Here is a 16,493-nt window from a genome sequence, read left to right as displayed (position 1 = left end):
AAATAATCCGTAAGCCGGAAATTAGATTCTTCAGTCTACTAACCTTGATGTACTTACCGAAATCTACATGACATCTCTAAGTAGGATATCCACATAACTCTGACTTGACGTGATTCTAACGCGACCGACATAAATGTAATCTAACGGAACTAGGGTGGAACTCGCAATGTTTGTAGCACCGGGATGAAGCCCGGGAACACAGGTGCTTGACCGCGCGCTCTTGACATGCAGCGGTGCCTCTCCGGCGCCCAACAAATTAGGGTGAGGAGATTAACTTGTCAAGGAAGAATCCGGCACCGCTGTCTGAACGAATCACGGACGCCGCTGTGCTCTCAACGACGAATATATCAATGCACAGCACAGCGCCGCCTCCATATTAAGTGAGCTATAAAATTAAATTAACGCACTCTTTTTAATACGCTTTTATTAGCTTCAGACGTATGTATGATTGTAACGGAATCTTTGAACATGATTTTGAGCTCCCTTCAAAACTTAGAATTAACTTGAAATTTAGTATACTTATTAAGGACAGATAATTCAATATTAAAAAAAAAATTAAAAAATTCAAATACATCTAAAAAATGAAAAATAAATTATAGTTTAAAAAAAAACTAACAAAATACGCTTTTATAGAAAATCCAACTAAAAAATATAACATAAATTTTATTATAATAAATTTGAATTAAAAATAGTGTTAGAAAAAATGATTTTATTGTAATAAAAGGCGTGAGGTGCATGGTATCAGTAGTTATAAATATTTTATGAACAGATATGAGTAGAAGGGTTATTTTGATAGTATCCTGAAAAGCACCCCACGCTTTTTTTGCAATAAAATCATTTTTCTTAAACTATTCTTAATTCAAATTGATTAAAATGTATTTTCTACTTTTTAGTTGGATATTCTATAAAAGCGTATTTTGTTAGTTGTTTTAAACTATTATTTAGTAATGCTTGTTTTTTTTATCGTTATTTTTTATTAAGAATGTGCTCTCAAAATTATGAATCCGCGTTCGCTGTACAACCATTAGAGTGCAGTCGGCTATCCGTGACACATGCAACTAATGTTTATGTCGCTATTAGTCAGAGATATAAGATCTGAGTTCATTGTCGGTAATGAGTATGACAGTGTTGAAGTTCATGGCATTGAAACAAGCCGTGGAATACCTGGAAAGTAATTTTTCACTGCGACACATGCCCGCATGATTCAGAAGCGAGTTGGAAATGGTGGGCGACGAATAATCCGTTTTATTTTTAAAACCGGAGTTGTGATTCAATAAACCGGCTAATATTAGCTGGTTAATTTGTTTTATTCCCGTTGTTTGTTGCGCTGAAAGAAGAACATATAAATATGTCTGTTTAATATCGAACAGTTTGTTGCGAGACCAGATATTTTACAAAAGACGAGAAAAACAAGGCTCGTGATAATAATGCTTTGGAATCGATTTAAATTTTTTTATTTATTTAGTTTCATTAAATATAATAATCATCAAAACAAATTTAATATTTACTCTAGTATTAAATCGATAGTATAAATTGATCGTGCCATAAACAACAAAGATTGAATAGTATTCGCTTGTATAAAATGACCAATTTGGATTAAACCCAAAATCGCTCACGTGCCCATAACATGAATCTAGTTATTTTATAAGAATAGTCTTTATAGAGTATGCGAGTGAGATTTCGTTGCGTTGACCACGTCGTCATAAAACGGAAATAAATGTTGTCATGGCCTTGAAACGGTTTGCATACTACTAAGAAACATGTGACGGTAAATTCTCAATTTGTCATTAGAGTTCACTTAAGTCCCGTCCGAGCGTAGCTGGAATGGTCCCTTAGGCTACTAAAGATTAGGTAGGAATAAAAAAACTTAATAAAATCATTACAATAAATTGAAAATGAGATATAAAAATATTAATAACATTTACATTCGATACCTGCGAATATATATAGGTAGTTTAAGGTTTGTTTTTGATCTAAATTTTTCAATACATTATATTAAAATTTGCAAATAAAATTTATATTTTAAATCTACAACTTACTTTATTCATAGGCATTAACACTGTAGGCAAAACCATGTACTAAAAAATTATTTATCCGGATGATTTTTAATATTTTATTCCATTTAAATGTGTATGTGTGTATTCTATTATACATGCTAGCCAATGGTTTTAGAGCCAAGAGTTTGTTGTCATATTGATTGAATACTATACACCAGTGCTTATGAAAACGCGTAATGACCTAGAAAATAATATGGGCTTTACTCTAACGCCATCACTTGATGTATTCATTACTAATCTTTCCTATTTATTCTTCTAGTCAATGTAGTAATTCGGTCATAGCTGTGACGCACTTCAATGAAATAATAACACATGACAACACATAACAAAAAAATGTTAAAGAGACATTATAATGTTATTGAATGAATAATATTATTAAGATTATACCGATAAATAGATTCGATTACGTAAATCCACGAACGATTGAGCTCTACACGTATCTAATAAAAAGTGCAATGGATTTCGGTTTTTTTTCCTACCTGTGCTGATAGCCTTGAGAGGCTATTTCAGCTTCGCCCTAATGTGTAGGTAAGCTCACGGGGCTCAAACCGGAGTGTTGCTAACACTGGTCCTAGCAAGAGCAGTACTTCACAGAATCTACCACCGGATCGAAAACGCGACCCACTGAGAAAATCCGGCGAGTGGGCTGTGTCTAGGGGTTAAAGGATTTTGGTACGACATAAATGATGAAAGGAATTGTAAATTCATTTATCACCAATGAATTGATCGTATTACAAAAAACTTAGAGGTATCTCATATCTCCAGGACGTTTTCAATCCTATTTTTGTGTCAGATAAATTGGCGAGCTACGAAACGATTCAGTTTTCACAGGTAAGCGGATAACAGGACAGATCCGGTGTCGAACCCATTTTTGACATGTAATTTTTTTTTGTATCTATTGTTTCAATATTTCTAATTTTAGATTTATCATTAGTTTTGTAATATTATTATGTAAATAAATAATGAAGAAGCCCTATGTTCGATATAAGTCATTTAGTTGAGCTCAAAACGTGCTTGCAACTAAAATTCTAAGAAACAGAAGTTTCCGAACTTGAAATGTTTACGAGAATTCCACGTTGATTACAAAGCAAATAATAATCGTTTAAATTTTGAAATCGACATAAAATTCATGACGCCGTGCTAAATAATTTCCGTTTCCTGCACACATTCTGAACAAAGACTTTGTATTCGTCGATAACATACATTAATTACATTCTATATATAAATAAGCACTAAATTGGGACAATAATGTGACTTAAAAAAACACTCGTAACTTCTTTAACTAAACTCGTTACGGTAATTATTACTGCGAATGCTCTTTGACAAATAAAGGTTAATACAAACTCATTCATTACAACGAACAAAATGTTTTTGTCTTACTCATTTCCGTAGAACACGAGAAATACGATTAAAGTCTTCTGTTTGAATAAATCAGAATTATTTATTACTGCACTTTGGTACTTACAGATATATAAAGACTTTTCAAACAGAACAACAAACTATGAATTGATTGAGTGGGGTCTTCTCTAAATAACAAACTATTTTAATGAGCCAGTGTTTTATTTTAGTTTCAAGTACATATAATCGATATTACCAAAAATACAATTGATTGAAAGTGACCGGAAGGTCGAAAGTAACTGGAAAAATTGACGCGAATCTCTCGAGCAGACATGGAAGGTTGATTTAAACTGAGATCTTAGAACTCGGATCTCAAGGTGGGTGATGACATTTAACTGGTAGATGTCTATGTGCTCTGGTAACCACTGAACAACAGGTGGGCCACGAGCCCGTCCACGCAAGTAAGCTTTTTTTTCTCTAACCTCAGGAATGCTCGGCATACGATTTTGTTAGAAATTTAATTACATTAGTGTTTTTAATGATAATTTTTTCTAAGCCGGAAGAGGAAAACCATGTGTTACTCTACAATCAGATTGTATTTCCAATAAAGATTGAAATCTGGAAATTCATTTCATGGAAAAAAATGCAACCGAAACATGAATCTTCTTTTTTTGGAGCCAGTTAAAATATTAAAAAGCAAATTTGTTATTGGATTGGATTCTTGATTGTGTCTAGACGATGATTATTCGTGGAGAAATGCATTTACTATATTGTTGTTGATGAGCAACTAAAATCATTGCTGGTCATTGAGGTACCTGAGCTTTATAGCATAGTTACAGAGGATGACGTAATTTTCATCTTTTTGCATTGCTTTGTGAGTCTCATTTGCATCGAGTATTATTCATTTATCCTTTAAAGTTTGAAGATTCTCTATGTTTCATTGCAAAAATCACCGTAGATACATATATTTTTCTTCTTAAAAGCATTCCGTTTGTTAAATTAAGACGTATTCAAGAAATATCGAAATATCCCTAAATTTCAAGACTGTTTTGCTCGAAACAAGGCATAAGTTACTTTGAAAATAAAAGGGAACGTCATTACGTTCTCAAATGGCTTGAACCGTATAATAAAGAGATCCTTGATAGTGAAACATGTGTGCCAAAGTGTTATTGGCCGTTGATCGGGTTGGTTAATTCAACGCGATATGCGAGTATTAGAACGGTAAGTGGCAACCCAAAATAAACTCGATTACTTACCATTATCCTCGACCACTCGATATTATCAGACACTAAATTTTTTGTCTTGCGTCGATGGGTAGTCGACCTTACGGACTACCTGGTATTAAATGGTTACCGAACTCCGAACTGGAATGCATGACTGCATCGCGGCAAAAATATACATTTCCATTCAAATTTTACAGATCTATCGATTATACGACTATCTAAGTATTCTCAGTGACAACCAAAAACTGATGGCCTATAAAATCAAATGGGAATTGATGAGAACGTTCGTATCTTTTTATTTATTTCTTAGAAAGTTGGATGAGTTCACGGCCCACCACTAAACCTTGCTTCTTATTTATTATGCTAAAGATACTTCAATGCGTTTTAGAAATATGACATAAATTTTAAGTAGTGTGGTTTAATCAACACACCTTTAGCGTTTATAATAGTCAATCTATCACAAAAGTAACTTGAGTAAATAAATTTAAATTTGAACAAACATTTTTTATATATTTTTTTGTTAGTGATTGTACACTCTGATTGTACAATCATATGCGTAATATTTATCAAACTTAAATTAAACTTGGTGTAAAAGGTGCTATGTTATAAATTTCATACATAAATATTTTCTCTCTAGATAGAAGCTTTAATCAAACAACAACTGGCTATAAGAACTTTAAAAAAAAAGTTAAACGCTATGAAACGTGATTTCAAACACAGAATACTATCAAAGCAATATTGCTATAATACAAATTAGCTATAATTATTTGAACACAAGAAACTTATACGTGGCCAAGATTATATGACCTTCAAAGTGCAACTATCGAGTTCGTGAAAGCTCAGTGGAATACAGAAGCTGTGAAACGTGCCCTGGGTAGTAGAAGCTCTCAGTAGAAGCTTATAAACCACGTGAATGTAAAGAGTGAAATATTATGACCGATCTGTGATGACGTGATCAATACTAAATTAGGTTTATCCATCTTTTATACATTTTATATCTTTCTTTTATGGGACCTGTTTTAAAGCCTTGAGTGATAGTTTTGGTCGTAAAACGATAAGCCGAGTTCATCTTAAATATATTGCGCCAACAACACCTACTAATATGGTTTTGTTGAATGAATGTTTTTAGGGTCCCTTATCTACGTGTTTCTCGTAGTCGTACCTTTGTATCGGTACTAGATCAAAATCTGCCCATATTTAACGTAATTACTGGACCTAAGGCATGTTGAAACTTGATGGCTATTGAACAGTTTTAGCATTTATACAAAACGCTGTCTCAGACTCCGACTTCATTATATGCATGGACGTTTCGTGTCATTCAAGTAATAAACAAAAGCAATGAGGCGAAAAGACCTGATCATTTTTCTTGAATAAAAAAAATAACAGTCTTGGATACAGTGCGGTGACGTTTGCCTTGATTTTTATAGTCTACTAGAGGCCCGCTCCGGCTCCGCTCGGGTCTTTAACAAAAATTTCAACGATATTTGACATTGTTTTATTTTTTTAAATAAAAGAACACTTATTGCGGCATAACTACAATAGTTAGACATATGCTGTCGCGACACTTTTTGTAATTAATAATGTGTTCTACAAAGTCGTAGTACATTATTTTATTCTATCATCAATAGCTTGACTACTAATTTTTTTTCAAAAAATATTATAGCCTATGTCACTCGGGAATAGTGTAGCTTCCAAACAGTGAAAGAATTTTTCAAATCGGTTCAGTAGTTTCGGAACCTATTCAATACAAACAAACAAAAATCTTTCCTCTTTATAATATTAGTATAGAAGCATAGATTAGTTCGTAACGAAATATAAATTACGTCTTAAAAACCAACGAAATAAGGTCTCTAAGAGTCTTATTAGGGTAGTATCCTAAATACAGTAATGGCGTTTGCCTTAGGGATTCGATACGCAATCTTCGCCGTTCATTATTAGAACCGTGTCGTCTTACTTGGAGATTGCGTGTGCGTAACACCGGTCACTCACATGCGCACGAATACGCAAACCCGCAAGTGTAGGACGACATTTGCAAATGGTTATGCAAAGTTTTCCAAGCTGTGTCGGTTTTTTAACAGACATCAAAGCGCGCGAACCGCGAACCTTCGCGTAGTCTCCCACACATTCGTTTGCCCAGTTGCACCGACGACTGCGAAGGTAACGGACGTATCGCCATTTTCATAGTTCGTGACGTCTACTGTGTAGCGTATCTTCATCAAAAGAAATCCCATAAAAACAGCATGGCTGTTAATGATGTCTGGGAAAGAATTCAAAACTCTTTTTCTCTTCAATGTTCTATTGATGAATTAAAAAGGAGTAGAAATTCGTGAGACATTCGTAAACAAGTGTAGGAGGAAGCGCAAACGGGTTCGCAAATTGAGTATGCGAACCCATTTGCACAGCCGCTAGGTTTGCGAATGAATGTTTGACGGCCCTTCACATGCGCGCAAACATTCGTACAATGTACGAATATTTGCCCGCATGTGAGTGGCCGGCATAAAGGTAACAACTACATTACAAGTGTCCTATATTCTATATCCAGGTTGGTTGTAACAACGAGCGCAGTTTCATTTTATTATTGCGTTGTTATCGAAGTGGAAAATTAGAAAATTTTAGACGAAACTAGGCGCCTTGTTTTATTAGTCTGCTTCCTGATCTGAGTTATGACTGATAAATATATTTCGTTTATTTATAATCATAGAACATAACATTAAAATTGACCTAGTTCTTTCGTTAAATTTTCATACTACAACACGCTATGAAAATGTTATAAAAATTTCAAACGCAAAGTATGTCAGTGTGATTGATATTTTTGTAGACAAATTTCTAAATTTCATCAAAAATACCAATAGCTTCACCGATTGCTTTCTTATATTTATTATAAATGTGAGTTAGTTGAATAACTTGTTTATTAGTTTGAGTTTGAGCTTTTGCTATAAATACTGAGTCTGGAGAGTTAACATTTAACGGCCGTCTGGTGTAGTGGTAAGTGACATGGAAACTACACAAGGGGGTCGCGGGTTCGAATCCCGCCGATTGAAGATATTTGTATGATAAATATAAATGTCTTTTCCATGGTTATGGATGTATATTAAATATATGTATGTCTATAATAAAAATCTTAGTTATATTTCGGTTATCTGGTACCTGTAACACAAGTTCTTTACGAACTTAGCACGGGACCAGTTAACGTGGCGTGATTGTTAGTAAATATTTACATTTATTATTATTATTTCATTCTTGTTCGAACCGCTGTAATCTTTGGACCTTACTGGTGGTAGGACCTCTTGTGGGTCCGCGCGGGTAAGTACCACCGCCCTGCCTATTTCTGCCGTCAAGCAGTAATGCGTTTCGGTTCGAAGGGTGGGGCAGCCGTTGTAACTATACTGAGACCTTAGAACTTATATCTCGAGGTGGGTGGCGCATTTACGTTGTAGATGTCTATGGGCTCCAGTAACCACTTAACACCAGGTGGGCTGTGAGCTCGTCCATCCATCTAAGCAATAATTGTATTGTTAATAATATTAATGTAATATTTATAAGCAATGTTTTGTGAATAATTTGCTACATACTTATGTACATACATACAAGCATGCCGCTTTATGTATTAATTAACTTCGCGGCGTACAATAGGTAATTTGCAGATTTGAGTTTTATTAGACTATTTCTGTTTATTATTATTATTGCACTATTTTTATTAGAGTATTTGTTCCTTCCATGCTATCTAGTTATTTTCTTAGATGTATATATTTATCCGTGATTAATGATAATGACTACTAAGCATTGCGTAGTTGGATCACTCTAAGCAAGTATGCCAAACATTTTATCCTTTTAGGTCACAGATACAATCTATATACATAGATCTGCCACTGCCGCGTCTCTATGTTGTTCTAAATGATATCAAATAAAAAGTTATTTCATTTTTATCTCTACCTATGCAATTTGGCAATAATTAATGTTCCAGTTAGTCCATTTTACCATCGCACCGCCCGCCACCGGAGTAGAGTTCATCCATACTACCTGGAGCCACTGCGGTCATCGACAGTGCGTTTCCAGAGGTCTTTTTTGCCACGTACCATCCGGCTATGGAATGAGCTCCCCTCCACGGTGTTTCCCGAGCGCTATGACATGTCCTTCTTTAAAAGAGGCTTGTGGAGAGTATTAAGCGGTAGGCAGCGGCTTGGCTCTGCCCCTGGCATTGCTGAAGTCCATGGGTGACGGTAACCACTCACCATCAGGCCGTATGCTCGTCTGCCTACAAGGGCAATAAAAAAAAGTCATAGACTAAAGAAGTAGGCACTAGAAGTAAAGGCAACATTAATAAAAATAAAGAAAACGAATTACGGTTTATATTTCTTTACTTACCTAGTAAAGAAACTTTACTTACTTATTAGATAAATACTTAACGTTTAGTACGCAGAAATAGCATACCAACTGAATAGTTGATCATGCCCTTCTAAGTCATTGTTTTTTTTACTTTCGGCAACTTAAATTTCTTGAAATGTTTTACGACCAGATTTAATATTTTACTTAGTAAGAAAAACAATCGTAGCATTTATAATTTATGAGCATCTTCTAATCATTACGACTATAATTATCAAACTTTACTGCATATAAAAGGCTCTACAAATACTGCTACGAATGTTCTACGAAGAACCTCTACAGATCGTAGAGATACTACGAATTGTGTCTACATCAAAGAAAATGCCTGATTGAATATTTATTTTTTAAATTAATGTTATGATGTGCTATTTAGTTTTGAGGTTGAAAGAATACTTAAAAGCTTCCATGAATTCAATGAATTATTATCAAACCAAGTGTATTTGATCAGAAATTATTAAATCATCATCATGTCTTTATAGACAAACAGGATGGTAACATGAACCTGGTCGTCGTGCACGTTGGCAGGGTGAAATAATTGGAAAATATATGTATAATAAATATATTAAGGAAAGTGTTCGTTAGATCACTAAATACTTATAAACAGCTCCATATTGAATGAATCATTATTTTATTGACTTGACAAAGGAAGAAGGAAGAAACTACGGAACTAAGCAACTAAAAGAAGGAACTACTTAACACTAGGTGGGCCATAAGCTCGTTCACCCATCTAAGTAAAAAGAAAATGAAAGACATTACCGCTAATAGTAATATTAAGCTGTGAACACTTTCAAATTCTACAATAGGGAGAACACAGTGTTACATACAGAGTAATGCGAAATATAGAATAAACAATTTCAATTGTGAGTCCGCGCGGGTAGGTACCACCACCCTGCCTATTTCTGCCGTGAAGCAGTAATGCGTTTCGGTTTGAAGGGTGGGGCAGCCGTTGTAACTATACTTGAGACCTTAAAACTTATATCTCAAAGGTACCCACCTTTTTTACACGATATTTTAAGTATACTTACTATACTTGAGACCTTAAAACTTATATCTCAAAGTGGGTGGCGCATTTACGTTGTGGATGTCTATGGGCTCCAGTAACCACTTAACACCAGGTGGGCTGTGAGCTCGTCCACCCATCTAAGCAATAAAAAAAAAATTACATTCTAAAAATTCCTTTTGTTTTAATATCTCAAAATTCACAACTGTACTATATTACTCACTAGATCCGTCGGTAAACAGAAACACGTTCGACGCCAGCTTTTCTTTGTATTGAAGCTCTAAAAACTAAAACTATGACTAATAGAATTTGTAGTAAAGGAGTTTCGAAGTTCTGGACACAATAAAAAACCAAGAATAAACCGTCTTATAGTTCTTCTAATATAAAATTGTATAAATTGCATTATCAACGTCAGCATATCCAAAACCTTCATTTTTCAGTTTATCATGTTACTTATACGAACGGAAATCAGTAAAAAATAAATATTATAATTGATGAATATTTGAATTTAATCTTCCGGTCCGTCCGTTTTTTTTTGTCCCCGGACATGTTCTGAATGTTACTACCAAAAGGGATTTTCATGTAATTCCACTAGTAGACATAGATTAATTTGGCGCTGGATATAGGTTTTGTCTCATTAAAATCTGATGTAGCGATACAGTAATATCATCGTTTTAAGATTTTTTAATTTTTTTATTTAATCTATTACATCTGATTAAAAAGAAATTAAAACTATTATTACGAAAGTAATTCTGCCTGTTTATTAAGTTTTTACGCCCAAACTATTGAACCGATTTTGACGAAATTCAGTATGGAAATAATTTGTATCTTAAGAAAGAATATATAACCTACCTTTCATCCCACTGTTGGACACGGATCTCTGCTCACGCAGTGTTAAATGGAATTCACGCTGGTGGAGAGCTAATAATTACATAAGCGCCTATCGATTATTAGTAGAACATGATGCATTGTAAACGTTCCCGAACATTGTGTTTAAAGTAGTACTGGTAATTACTAACATTGTAACATGTTAAAAGACCGTGCACACCCACATAATACCACGTATTTAACATTAACAAAAACTACTTCTACCACACGATCCGCCACTAGTGACGTTATATTGAAGCCATTGACGTTTGCTATTATACACTATATTAATGTAGTAATCTGTTGACTGCACGCCACACACGTCACGGTTTAAATACGTTTTATTTATATTTTCATTGATAAGAATGACTAAACAATGCGTGTATATTTAAAAATTTAAAACATAATTTATTGAATACATAAAAATGTTTGATTATATTAGTATAATTGTTAATGTACTACTTATAAGTTTATAAAACAGAAGCCTCAAAATGAGATTTGAGGTTAAATAAAAGTGAATTATGTAAATTAATACGAAAAGCACCGTAGGTGTCTTATAAATATTTATTATTTATCACAAACATGGGATTAAAGCCCGGTCTGGTAAATAGCAGAAAAGAAATTAGTTGGTCTTCTTTTCATTTCTAAAAGAGCTCGAACCATACAAAAACACGACCACACAGAATGTAACCATTTGCCGTTTTTTTGCTGAGACATTAGAAGAAATTCTGTTCGAGAATATCCAAGGGCGCTTTGAAGCACCTGTCTTATTTTGAGTACATAACCATGCTAGTCCAAAGATATTAAATAATTACATTTCTAATTTTTTGCAGTCCAGAAGACGTGGGGAAGCGTTGTGCATCGAGTGGTCCATATTTCAAATAGACACGACCTTCAGCAATGAAGAGACCGACTCAGAAGAAGAATTTTTTGCATAGCTGGTATAGGCTGGGAGCGCTCGCCAATTGCCTTCACTGCACGCTACCGATATACGGATTAATTTCGAACTGTGTTTCGTTTTTATAATATTTTTTTTACCGTTTGGAGTTTGAGAAAGGTTTTTTACTTTTTGTATTAATTGTTAGATTTAAAATATGTAAATTTGTAAACCATGGGTAATGAGAATTTTCTCTAATTACAAAAAACATTATAATCCAATCTCTCAAGTCTACGCCCTGCTGCGCCGAGACAATTAAAGTGTGAGCAGAAAATAGCCGAAAGAATAAATAATAATATATAAGATGTTCTTTTTATTTCTTATTGCCATTGTGTTTAGATGATCACGGGGCCGACCTGAGGTGAGGTGAGTTAGCACCGTCGTTCATGGACGACGACAATGCCAAAGGCAAAGCCAACCCTCTGAGGAGTCTCATACAAATCTCATTTGAAAAAGGAATTTGGAATGAACGAAGTACTGTTTTTGGAAGCCGCGGGCCAGGAGTAGCTTGGAGTTACCTTCCCTATGATGGCGATACAGAATATGACTTGAAATGTCGACGTCAAGAATCCAATGCTTTTAGTATCAGTATTATAATAATTACGACATGCAAGATATGTTGCGCAACAAGTCGATGGGATGTAATTACTCGAAAATTGTTACATTATATTTAATTTGAAGTTAATCAATTTAAATCTAAATCTGACTGTTTTTCCAAAATATTGACATATAATGACAATGAGTTAAAGAATATTTGTACATCAATAAAAAATGCTTGCAATATTATTAATACATCAATACATACCACACTATCATCACACTATTAAAAGTTATTTTAAAAATCTCTTTGATGTAGATGTAAATGTTCTAAAGATATCAGTGCACTAAAGGAAAATAAAAATTAAAAGAAACTACATGTCAGGTTCTAGAGTTAGATTCTATTAATAATTACGAAGTGAATTTTAGAAAAAATGGAGTACGATTATCTATTCTGATCTATTTGTTTTGGAGCTGATACGGAATTTTGACGCATCAATCTTTCACCGTTTACACGTGATGGTTTTAGTTATGATATTCATCAAAATGTTCCAAAAAGTTTATGATCTAAAAGAAGTCTGAGGAAAGAAAACTCTTTGCTTTTTCGTCTGACGGGCAACACTGAATTGCGAAGTGACAACGTATATATAATTCATGAAATCCGTCTTAATATTAAAAATTACATTTCAAATATTCTTTGAAATGACAACATTTGAAATGTGCGAACATAGTCTTGGTTCATATGTTATTCTGTACGATCTATAAAGTAGTCATTATGAAAATGCAATTAAAATAATTAACATAATTGAAAGAAAAAAATGATAAATAAAATTGATAAACGTGTTATCGCTGCTGTTGCAGAAGCTAATGCCGTAGTGTACACATTATATAATTAATAGCTTCAGCTGGATCCTTCAATCCTTCACACAATGAATGTGTGAAATAATTTTAGCAAAAACATTGGAAGTAATCCATTTATAAATTCATCTAAAGTCCACAGAATTGTGCGCCATACTAAGATGTTGTACGACGGTCTTAACATACTATTAATATTTCACATCTAGAAAAAAATGTTGTTCTATGTCATTCATATAATATACAGTCAATTTTCTTTAACTCAACTAAACCAAATAGTGAAAAACCTACAGTTATATTCTTTTGCTCTTTGCTGGATTAACTAGTATAAGCCTACTTCAATGTACTAGAGCTAATTTAGACTGAATATTTATTACGTTAATTCTGTAGTGGTAAGATGTCTTGTGAATCAAGACTGTCTCGCTGTGTCCCACCTTGGTGGGTGACGGCATTTTCTTTATTGGTGTCTATGGGCTCTGGTAACCACTTAATGCCAGGTGGAGCTCGTTCACTCGTCTAGACAATGAAAACCTTAAGAATGATCTTACGAATGACTACTAAGTTCCAATTATTTACTTCTTCACAATGAAATAAATGTAACTTAGTAAATTAATCTACTAATAACGGCCAAGCCATGCAAAGTCAAATTTAGCTTAATACAATACATTCGTAATTTAGCTGCGATTTGTAAATGTACATTATATGTATGACTAGGTCATAACAAACAAGGACTTCAGTTCAATTATTATTCGTTCGATACATGCCGTCAATGACCATGGGATTCGTATGCTTATATTCATTGAACTTATATCTCAAGGTGGATGGCGCATTTACGTTATAGATGTCAAAATCATACATTTAACAGCATTATACTTACGATTTCTCATTGTGTTTTATAAATTTTCGGTAGACAGCGGCATGGCTCGGTAGGCAGCGGCTTGGCTCGGTAGGCAGCGGCTTGGCTCTGCCCCTGGCATTGCTGAAGTCCATGGGCGACGCTAACCACTCACCATCAGGTGGGTCGTATGCTCGTCTGCCTACAAAGGCAATAAAAAAAAATTAGATTACGCCACCCAAACCACTAAGAATTTCCCAAATTAATGCAATATGCTGTAGTGTTAACACACATCACTTGAATGATTTATAAGCCTTAGAAGTTATGGAGCTGGTTTTGTTTACTCTATTATTAGTTGATTTCATTTTTAGTAACATATATCATCTTAAAGTTTTTTATGATTGATTTCGTGTGCTGAAAATTTCGTGATGAGCTGAAATAAGATATCATTTTCCGCTCCTATTTCGGAGCTCACGGCACTGCATCGAAGACTGAAATAAGTCGGAATCTCAGAGTATTTTTGTTAACAACCATTGCGGCCTTTGATCCAAAATGCATTTTAACCGTAGCAAAAAGTGCAGTGGACTTCCCGTGTTGGAACATTAAGCCCTATAGATGTCCACAAAGGAAGCATTTGGACTACAGTACTACATATTTCTGCTGCGAACCACTACGTGTGAGCGTCCAGATCGCTGTGTGGTCTAGCTGCCAATCACATTGCTGTCTCTGATATGCGGTAACAACTTACTACCAAGTGGCCAAGGGCAGCGACGCCTACTTGTCGAGATGAATGAAAAAAGCATTTTCAATTAAGAAGTATTATAAGTAGTATATTCAATAGCTCAAACGCGAAAACAACCGTTCCCATCATCTATTACAACACTTCTTATAAAACAAAATACTTCGATTTTCACCGCGTTCAATTTAAAAAGAAACCAATCTCCGTCCTAATTATGAACGGTGCTGTATATTTGTGTTATCAAAATCCTGTGTAATTCTGTTACAGAAATGTGAAAAGAGAATCGACATAAATCCGGATATGAACAATCCACTCTTTACATAGTATGTAGGCAGATAGATCCGAGAGCCCCTTGGCTGTGCATCTGACATTGCTGGCCGTACCGGTCATCGTTCTCGTCGAAGCCGTCGCTTGCAACGAAGGGCTCGACGAGTAAATTAACCCTCAGACACAGCCCACTGAGTTTCTCGCCGGATTTCCTCAGTGGGTCGCGTTTCCGATCCGGTAGTAGATTCTGCGAAGCACGGCTCTTGCTAGGGTTCGTGCTAGCAACGTCGTCAGATTTGAGCCCCGTGAGCTCACCTACTAGTTAAGGTTACGCTGAAATAGCCTCTCAAGGCTCTCAGCTTAGGTAGAAAAAAAAACTGGCCGTATGCTCGTCTGCCTAAAATGACAATAAAAAATGTACTTTTCAATATTTCCACATTAAGTTATTAATGTCAGCATTAATAAAACCTACATTAAAATTCATGATACATATGATTTATAATTCAGCACGTTAAATCGTCGTATAGCTAAGTGGTTTGTGCTGTTGGAGAAGTATTAATTGGTCGTATAATCTATTTCAATATTACATTTTATATTATAAAGGTTATTAATAAACCTACTTGGATATTAACCTATTTTTACGTACGCAACGTAGAAATAAAGTGAAACGTACAAAACACCTTTGACAGAATTTAGAAATGTCAACATGACCTAAAATTTAGCTGAATTGGTTTTTCAAGAATTACATAAATAACGAAAACTACTTCAAAACTAAACTACTAGTCCTATTAACATCTAATGCATGCCCATAACAAAACTATTATTTCAACGCCAATTTACTGGTAGTAGTATGTCTATGCCTCCCGATAACTTAATTACATCAGATAGATCATCACTATAAAAATTGCTAGCCAGGTTTCATATTTTTCATATTTTATTATCATAAAAAAAAAAAAAAGGTTCCATATTTCAATAATTCAAATCTAAGGACAAAGCATTGCCTGTGTGACTAACGTGTCGTTGTCTTTATTGCTATAACAAGTTACTAAAGAAGAGCAAGCCATATTTCAAATTGTGAGCATGAAGGTTTTCTTTTAGACAACGAAGGCCACTGATATAAACGATTGCATAAAACATACAACGGATAGCCCTACGATGAAGTTACGTTTATTTAAAACTCCAAGAATGACTCGAAGGTTAAATAAATTAGATTTTATTAAGAATAACTGTTTTCCAATCAACATAACAGATATGAAATCGTTGACTCGAATCATTTTTATCGTCAACACATCATGAGATGCAATACTGCCAATAACAATAAAAAGCGTAAAGCGATCGTTGTTCAGTATTCGGTGGGCATTTGTTGCATCCTTGATCTCAATTCTTTTTGTTTAGATTTTGTTAAGATAATGTAAATCCACAAATCGATCGGAAACATTACAACAGCTGTATTTC

The 16,493-nt window shown here is 34.4% G+C and overlaps 1 protein-coding gene across 2 annotated transcripts in view; it reads right to left on the bottom strand.

The window, feature by feature from the left end:
- The window catches only part of LOC119628456 (uncharacterized), a 102,386-nt gene that overhangs the window by 19,963 nt on the left and 65,930 nt on the right, over window positions 1-16,493 (bottom strand). The gene's annotated exons all lie outside the window — the stretch shown is intronic.

Source organism: Bombyx mori, chromosome 4, assembly GCF_030269925.1.
Source record: "Bombyx mori chromosome 4, ASM3026992v2".
NCBI lineage: Eukaryota > Metazoa > Arthropoda > Insecta > Lepidoptera > Bombycidae > Bombyx > Bombyx mori.
Note: the sequence above shows the minus strand (reverse complement) of the source record. Positions and strands in the feature narration are given on the sequence as shown.